The 9,189-nt window shown below is 36.5% G+C and overlaps 1 long non-coding RNA gene across 1 annotated transcript; it reads right to left on the reverse strand.

The window, feature by feature from the left end:
• Nucleotides 1-7,155: 7,155 nt before the first annotated feature.
• On the reverse strand, nucleotides 7,156-8,582 carry LOC129722147 (uncharacterized). The gene is made up of 3 exons (XR_008727560.1): nucleotides 7,614-8,582; nucleotides 7,343-7,552; nucleotides 7,156-7,278 (listed from the first exon to the last, which is right to left on the reverse strand). It is a non-coding gene; the product is annotated as an uncharacterized LOC129722147 (long non-coding RNA).
• Nucleotides 8,583-9,189: the final 607 nt, after the last annotated feature.

The following is a 9,189-nucleotide window of genomic DNA, read 5'->3' on the forward strand; positions in this document are numbered from 1 at the left end:
TACCGGCAAATTGATGAAAAACAGCATATTTTACCTAAACCGCAGCATGTTTATGTATTCCCCACAAATAAAACATGTTTCAACATCATTTCTATAACTTTTCAGGAAAGCATGTTTTATAAGTTTAGTTTAAAATGCAAAATCATTTAAAATTTCATACAAAATTGGAAAAAGTTCATAACGATCACTAATACTAATGCATCGACGTGAATAGCATACCTTGTAGAACTGTCATCATACTTGGATCGGGTGCTACTCATTTTTTTACGTGCAAAGCACACGCCGTTGGGAGACTGCTCAATAATTTCTAAAGAGACGAGTAAGAGCAGTTCGGATTGCACTGTACATTCCCAGTAAGAATTGTCGGGCCGATGTCGGACCAATTCGCGTCCGATTCTCCGATAGATCGGTCCGACAACGGGTGGACATTTCGCTCAACATCGGTCCGATATCGTGCTCAAATGCAACAAAAATGTCGGACCAGGGTTCATTCGCTCCTAGGGGTTCATTCGTCTTCGTGCGTCGCGGGCGAGAGGGAAGTTTAGTTGTGTTTGTTTTGAAGCAAGTCCGGTGCGGCTGGCATGCGGACTTGGTCAAAACAAACACAACCAAACTTCTCCTGCCGCAAAGAGATCACGATGGCGGGGTGTGCGATTCAATCTTCATTGTATGCGACGCAGCAACGGCGGTGTGCAGGTTGCTTTGTTTTGATTGTTTTGATAGCGCGGTTTTGGATTAGAGCGCTTCATTTATTTTAGGATGGTGCATGATTAATTATTTTAATCCATTATATAAAAATGGATTTACGTAACGCAGATTTTATTGATATTATTCCCGCCGTTACTGAGGTGCACAATAAGCACCATCATTTTAAATCAAGAAAGTAAGCGGTGACATGTGCGTTTTATTGCAATAAAATATTTGTAGAGTTCGGAACAATATATTTGTGAAACATTTAGGGTTTCTTAATAATAAAAATTGTGATATCATTCACATAACGTAAAACGTGGTGGCGGGGCTGTGCGATTCAAACCTCATTGTGTGCGATGCAACAACGGCGATGTGCAGGTTGCTTTATTTTGATTATTTTGATAGCGCAGTATTGGATTAGAGCGCTTCATTTATAGGATGATGCATGGTTAATTATGTTAATCCCACTTTATAAAATGGATTTACGTAACGCAGATTTCATTGATATTATTGCACTGAGATGCACAATAAGCACCATCATTTTAAATCGTTTTAAATCAAGATAGTAAGCGGTGACACGTACGTTTTATTGCAAGGAAATATTCGTAGAGTTCGAAGCAATATATTTGTGAAACATTAAAGGTTTGTTAATAATAAAAATTGTGATATCATTAACATAACGTAAAACGTGGTGGCTGGGCTGTGCGATTCAAACCTCATTGAGTGCGATGCAACAACAGCGATGTGCAGGTTGCTTTATTTTGATTATTTTGATAGCGTGATATTGGATTAGAGCGCTTCATTTATAGGGTAGTGCATGATTAATTATTTTTAGTCACTATATAAAAATGGATTTACGTAACGCAGATTTTATGGATATTGTTGCCGCCGTTTCTGAGGTGCACAATAAGCACCATCATTTTAAATCGTTTTAAATCAAGAAAGTAAGCGGTGACATGTACGTTTTATTGCAAGAAAATATTCGTAGAGGTCGAAGCAATATATTTGTGAAAAAGTTAGGGTTTTTAATACTTAAAATTGTGATATCATTCACATAACGCAAAACGTGGTGGCGAGGCTGTACGATTCAAACCTCATTGTGTGCGATGCAACAACGGCGATGTGCAGGTTGCTTTATTTTGATTATTTTGATAGCACAGTATTGAATTAGAGGGCTTCATTCATACGATGATTCATGATTAATTATTTTTATCTATTATATTAAAATGGAATTCCGTAACGCAGACTTTATTGATATTATTCCCGCCATTCCTGAGGTGCAATGGTAATGGTAATTATTTTGATTCGTTCATTATCATTAAAGTAAGCTGTGACATGTACGTTTTATTGCAAGAAAATATTTGTAGAGTTCGAAGCAATATATTTGTAAAACATTCAGGGTTTCATAATAAAAATTGTGAAATCATTCACATAATGTGAAACTAGGTGGCGGGGCTGTGCGAATCAAACCTCGTTGTGTGCGATGCAACAACGGCGATGTGCAGGTTGCTTTGTTTTGATTATTTTGATAGCGCAGTATCGGATTAGAGTGCTTCATTTATAGGATGGTTCTTGATGGATGTGTATAGCATGGTTGCTTTGTTTTGATTATTTTGATAGCGCAGTATCGGATTAGAGTGCTTCATTTATAGGATGGTTCATGATTAATTATTTTTATCCACTATACAAAGATGGATTTACGTAACGCAGATTTTTTTAAAATTATTCCCGCAGTTTTTGAGGTGCAAAATAATTACCATCATTTTAAATCGTTCTAAATCAAGAAAGTAAGCAGTTACATGTACGTTTTATTGCAAGAAAACATTCGTAGAGTTCGAAGCAATATATTTGTGAAACATTTAGGGTTTTTCTATAATGAAAACTGTGATATCATTCACAAAATGTAAAACGTGGCGACGGGGCTGTGCGATTTATACATAGTGGCGTGACGCAGCAGCGGCGGTGTACACTTGTACAGGTAGCTTTGTTTTGATTATTTTGATAGCGCAGTACTGAATTAGAGCGCCTCATTTATACGATGATTCATGATTAATTTTTTTTATCTACTATATTGAAATGAAAAGACGTAACGCAGTTCTTATTGATATTATTCCCGTCGTTTCTGAGGTGCACAATAATTACAATCATTTTAAATCGTTTTTAGTCATATAAGTAAGCAGAGACATGTACGTTTTGTTGCAAGAAAAACTTCGTAGAGTTCGAAGCAATAAATTTGCAAAACATTTAAGGTTTCTCAATAATAAAAATAGATAAAAGATGGTCCAAGATATAAGATGGTCCAAGATTAATTATTTTTATCTACTATATAAAAATAGAATTACGTAACGCAGATCTTATTGATACTGTTACCGCCAAGGTACACAATAAGCACCATGATTTGACCATGATGATTGTGGTCCCCGTGGCCCTGTGGTTAGCGATGTCGGTCGGCTAGCTCTCCCACATGGTTGTGATATCGGGTTCGATTCCCGATCGAGTCGAGGAACTTTTCGAGCTGGAAATTTTCTCGACTCAGCACTGGGCCACGGTGTATCATTGTACTTATCTTTTGGCAAAATGTGCCAAAAACAGTTACGATTTATTAATAATAAAAAAGTTGATATCATTTAAACATAATTAAAACCTGACTTTTTTTTCGTTCAACCTTCAACGTTCACCCTATAATTCGAAATTCAAAGCGATGGCACGTGGTCTTTTATATTGATATTCAGACTAGACATTTGAGGAGAAATAATAGGTGTTTGATTACTAGAGTTATAATTCACAAGACTTCGAAAAATATAACAAACCATGACTTTTCATGCTTGATTTACCTCTAAATCAAAATCTGAAGCGGTGATGTGTTGTTTTTTTCTCTATAATAAAATGTTTGATATTGTTTCGGATCGACATGTGTGGGAAAGTTATGGTTTTTTCTTTACTAAAAACTGAGCTTATCATGCAAAATCATGTCTTTTTATGCTCAATTTAAATCAAAGTTCATTGAGATGATATTTTTTTTTTTTTATTTTAAAATGTTCGGAAAGATATTTGAGGAGAAATATGTTTCACGCATTTTTCACGTAGTTTCGCGATGTTTGTTGAATGTTTGTTGATGTTTAGGAAAGACATTTGAGAAGAAACAACAGGTATCTGATTAATAAAAATTGAGATATTATTCACTACATGAAACATTCATAATGATGATATTCAATGGAATTTTAGAATATCTGAAAAAAGGAGAAAATATGGAAATATATTGCAAATAACTTAATCTGATAAATAAAAAATGAGATATTATTTATAGAACTACGTAGACATGTAAAATTATGAATGTTGGTAGCCCCAAAATTGATAAACTTTAATCACATCAATACGTTTGATTCAAATCTGCATGCGAAGTGATGTTTTTGAATATCCATATTTTAAGCACCGATCAGTTTTTTTCCGCGTTTTTGCGTGGATTTTCGAATTTATGTGTTTTTTTACGCTAAATGGTGCACTAGATGCGACATTATGCGCATTATGCATAAGGTAAAAAATCTAATGTCGCAAGTCATTGTTTTTGATTTTCTGCTGGAACGGTATAATATACGACAAATAAATGTGTGCCGCCAATGTCAGACACAGGAAGCTATTTTATCAAATACGTAACTACAAACATTGTAGCCATCGTGATTGATCTTGCAGATTATTAGTCCTAAACTTAAGAATAATAAAAAACAACCCTAAATGGTCATCCTATATCAACTCCAGCTGCCATATTTAATTTTGTGATGGTAATTTCCGGTTTCTGGCGAACATCCCAAGGTGGTCAAATACAATCCAATCTTAGTATTCTCAGAAACAGGATGATGCCCAGAGGCCAGAAATCATTCCCAATAGCAATTTCGAATTCCAAGATGACGACGCTGGTGTCAGGAATATAGCCTAAACTCGTATTTGGCCAATAATTTCAATACTTTCAAAAGTGGATCCCCTGTTACAGTTCATTAGTTTCTAGTTTTTTTTTCTTACCAGCTTTGGGTCGTCACTTGGGTCTCCAGTAGAAAACTCAATCGGGCGAACTTTCAACCCACCTATACCGTTGGTCACTGAGCGAAATTCACAAAACGTATACTATGGAGCGGAAATAAGTCAAAAGGACTCACAATTGATTTAACAAAGAACAGCTTGAAAATTACGAGACCATACAATTTTTTTATTAAAATTGCCTTAAGCGGGAAGGAAAAGTTAGTAAGAATTTAATTCACTTGCGTATATCTTTTCACGTTTAAACGCCCGTCGGGCACTCCGCTTGCAGGGGGGAGGAGGGGGTAGAGGCTGGTTGGGTGGCTGCTTTGCTGCCTTAGAGATGCGGTGGTTTCGCTTGCCGGATCCGGTCTTCTGGCCAGCTATGCGTTGTAGTATCGGACAAGGCGGCCTCGGTCACAAGGGTAGCACCGGCTTGTTGGTCGATGGACAATCGGCTGGTGGGTAACCCGGAGGGTGTCACTGTTGCACTATGGATGATTCAACTGGCTTTCAACGCCACGCCAAAACTAGCATACAAAATGGCCTTCCGATTTGGCCACAAAGGGTCACACTTAAGGCGTTATTCCGCCAAAACCTCGAAACTGGATCTTCAACGCGCGACTTTACTTCTCCAGGTTATAATGAAGGTTATAATTCTGCATATTTGCTATCCGACCTTTTAATTTACAACCAGTCCGCTTTCCATCGTAGACCCTCCCTGCCGCGTAGCGCACCGCCCCGTTGTTTGTAACCGACGACTCGAAACGTCTAGAAACTTACCGTTTAGCTTGGCCAGGGTTTTATTTATCATTATTTAATTTTTTTAGAACAATTTAATAATTTGAACTAATCTACAACTGGTTTTCACTTAAATTTAAATTTCATATACATGCAAAATACAACAAAATTGTTTAAATAAATAATTAATATGAACTAACAATCAAAATAATTTATTTATAACAAATAAGCAAAATGGCACCAAACGAGGTTATTAAACAAAAATTAAACAAAACTCATACATAACAATGTAGTATGTATTTGCGTAATTTTTGCATAGACATTTTTGACACATGTAAACATTATACGTATAAACAAACAACAGGCATCGAAAAAACAAATTGTGAACCTGGAACTGCGGTTTGTTAACACTAAAAAAATTACAAAATAAATAGAAGTAAAGATCAAGCTGGCTCAGTGACCAACGGATTATTTTATTGTGACCGTCAAAGAGTTTGGTCACACTCCAGACGTCATTTTGAAGGCGACTTGCAGTTTCTGTAGAGCAGCCTTAATCACAAAATAAAATTGTATACCAGTGTTTCTGAAGTGAATGGTGCTAATGCGGCAGAGAAATATAAAAAAAAATTAAATTTAAATTTTGAATCTATCCCGAGCATCGCCGGGAACGTTCAACTATTTATTGATTTTGATATGATTGATTATATTCAATGAATCGGTTTCGAACTACCGCGAGTGTATTAGAAGTAATTGATTGTTCGGAAAATTTAAACAGTTCACATTGTTTGCCTTTTTTTATTTTAGGATAATTGAAAAGTGTGTATCAATATCACAAAGTTGCATGTTTTTGAGTTCAGGAACAAGGAGAATAAATATAATTTTCATTTTTTATTCTTTCTTCAGTTAATCAGGGTGTACAATTTTTCTTGAAACGGCACAGAAATTTTATAGTTTTATATTCAATTTTTAAAAAAATTTGAAATTTTGAAGCTAAGAAAATCTTCACAAATTCGATCTTAACCGTTTTGTCTGCAAAGCCTACAACTATTCACTGGGCTTGCGTGTTTGGAGTGTGTAACTGCATAAATCTAGTTTATATATAAAAAAAATCCGCTTTGTTTCAATCGTGTAGGTCATTCGCATATCCAGGTGCGACAGCCGAAGTGGTGAGGTGTCTCTAATTATTAATACAGCGCTATTTCGAACGTATTCACACCAAGCCGCTGTGCAATGTCCGGGACAGTGCCGTGTTGTCGCCGTGAAAATGAAAAAATATCGTTGCCGACGATATTTTCTGCGTCCCGGAGAGTGCATGGCAGCAACTTGCGATGATGTGACTATGTGGCAGTGAAATATTTTCGTTTTTTTTTGCATTCGCGCCACAGCTTGGACACTGCCCGAAAGCAGTGAGAATAGCGCTTAACTCTGTTATTGTAATTCGCATATAACTTTATATAAACAACCCATAGGTGAATAGGTATGACAAGAGTGAATAGATAAAGGGGACTGACGCAAGAAAATCCAAACGGACCGTCAAACGCTGACGGTACACGAGCAAAGTGAATAAACTTTACTACCACGCTAGACTTGTTAGCAAGGGTATTGTAATCACTAAAAAAAAGTTTACAATAATTTAAGTTTTTATTCTTTTTGTTTATTTTGATCATTCTATCATTTAAAAGAGCGTACAATAGATTGATTTGAATTTTATTCAGTTTGTTCATTTAATTGAATCATTTCCTGGTAACAACAGGATATGTGTATGAACGCAGCGTTCCAATTGTGTAGACTTGCTTGCCCGATCGATGTCGCAATCGCTGAATTTTTCGTATCAGTCTAGGAAGTAAAATTAAGGAAAAAATAAACAATTGTTCTCATTACGGAAACTTTGAAATTTTACCAAGGTTCTCCCGCTGGAGCAATTTTACCTATCCGTTTCAATATTTCTGAGCCTTCCAGTTGATCATTGGATCATGTTGTAATAGTTGTTCCTAGAGTTTCCACGAAACTGCTTGGAGGCAACAGTTCGGCAGCAGTCCCAGCAGCAGTAGTAATAGTCCCAGCAGCAACAGTAGTCCCAACAGCAGCAGTAGTCCAGCAACAGCAGTTTCTGGATTAGGATTTACTCTGGTCAAATTAAAAAAAAAACACACACACAAAGTAAGACAAACCTTCTTCATGTTCTCGTGCTGGTATGTTTCACTCAAGTTCGGCATTGGAAGCTTCAAGCGCACCCGGTATAGACCTCAGCTTCCTGTGACTACGGCCGCGTACAGATTCCGCTCGTAATTAACATGAAGCTACTCAAAATGACAAAAAAAATACATTTTATTCATCACTTGCAATTATTTTCTTGTTTACTTACATTGCAAAGTCGGGTGTCTCCGGTAGTAAAATAGTCTGCTGGAAGACAGTGAAAGTCAATTCACAGCTTTGCAAGAATCCGTGTGATTCCTTGGAAACTGCAGCGTATCGCCAAAGTGTTTATCTCCAAACGAAGTGCATTGTGAAGAAGTGACCATTGTATCGTCGGATAACGACACAACTCAAAATTTTGAATATTTATTGTCGTAAACTATCATCTCACAAAGCTTCTAGCAAAGCTGTGTCCATTTTGCTCCACTAACCAGTACAGAAGCTTATGGGACCACATTTCCCATGTTTTTCCCGAAACAAGTAGGTTGGCTGATCGTACTCACCTGTCTCATTGTTTTTCATTGGACCCTAGGAATGAATGCAAGATTTTTCTAAAACTGCAATACTTTTCAACTAAAATCGTGCGCCCTTTGGGTCAGTTTTATTGATGATAGGGAATTATTTTCGTTAAGAGAAAGTCACACAAAGGTATAATAGAATTTAGAGTAAAGGAAAGGTAATTGATGGGGGAGCCTGAGAATAAACCCATGGTTAATTCTTATTGATATCGACTGACAAAGCAGACTCTGTAACCTTGCGGCCACGCAGCTTCCGTCTTAAAAGGTTATGCAATTGTGCTCGCGATAAAAAAATATTTTTGTTGGTGTAGACAAACGAAATATTTTAGAAAAGTTAATGCACATTTATTCACGCATATCATGTGAAATTTTCAAAAAAAAAAAAAAGCACTACAGTCATTGTACCAAAACATAATTTTTCCAACGTCTCTCGCGGTGAACATGTTACAGAAAGAACTTCTTATCAGAAACACAAAAACAAAATATAATCTGTATTGAAAAATAGCAAATATTTGCTTCGTCTAATACCTGCTTAACAACTTTGCAAAAGACACTGAAGAGCTAGGATGTCTCTAAAAAGAGCTATAGCTGTTCAAAGTTAAATATGGCGATTTAAATGCAGAAAATCTTGTTTTCTGCCAACATTACCAATGTACCGGCGTCAGTAGGATTCCCATCAGAAGTAACCTATCGTCACGAGTTTGTACACTTAGCAAAACAAATTTAGGTCAATATTCTAGGCGTAGAAAGAATCTACAACGTGTTTCAAAGGTTACTTCTGATGGAAATCTGACTGACGCCGGTACAATGGCAGTGTTAGCAGAAAACATGGTTTGCAACATAAATTTCTACATACTCAACTTTGAACAGCTCTAGTATTTTTTGGGACACCCTAGCTCTTTAGTGTCTTCGGCCAAGTTGTTAGGCATCAAAAAACCTACCATTTGAAGTCATGAAACCTATCGTTTGAGCCATTTTGAGCTCTTTAGATTGGAAAATGCATAAAAGTTGGTTTTTCCATACAAATCTCCAT

The sequence above is a fragment of the Wyeomyia smithii genome, chromosome 2 (assembly GCF_029784165.1).
Source record: "Wyeomyia smithii strain HCP4-BCI-WySm-NY-G18 chromosome 2, ASM2978416v1, whole genome shotgun sequence".
NCBI lineage: Eukaryota > Metazoa > Arthropoda > Insecta > Diptera > Culicidae > Wyeomyia > Wyeomyia smithii.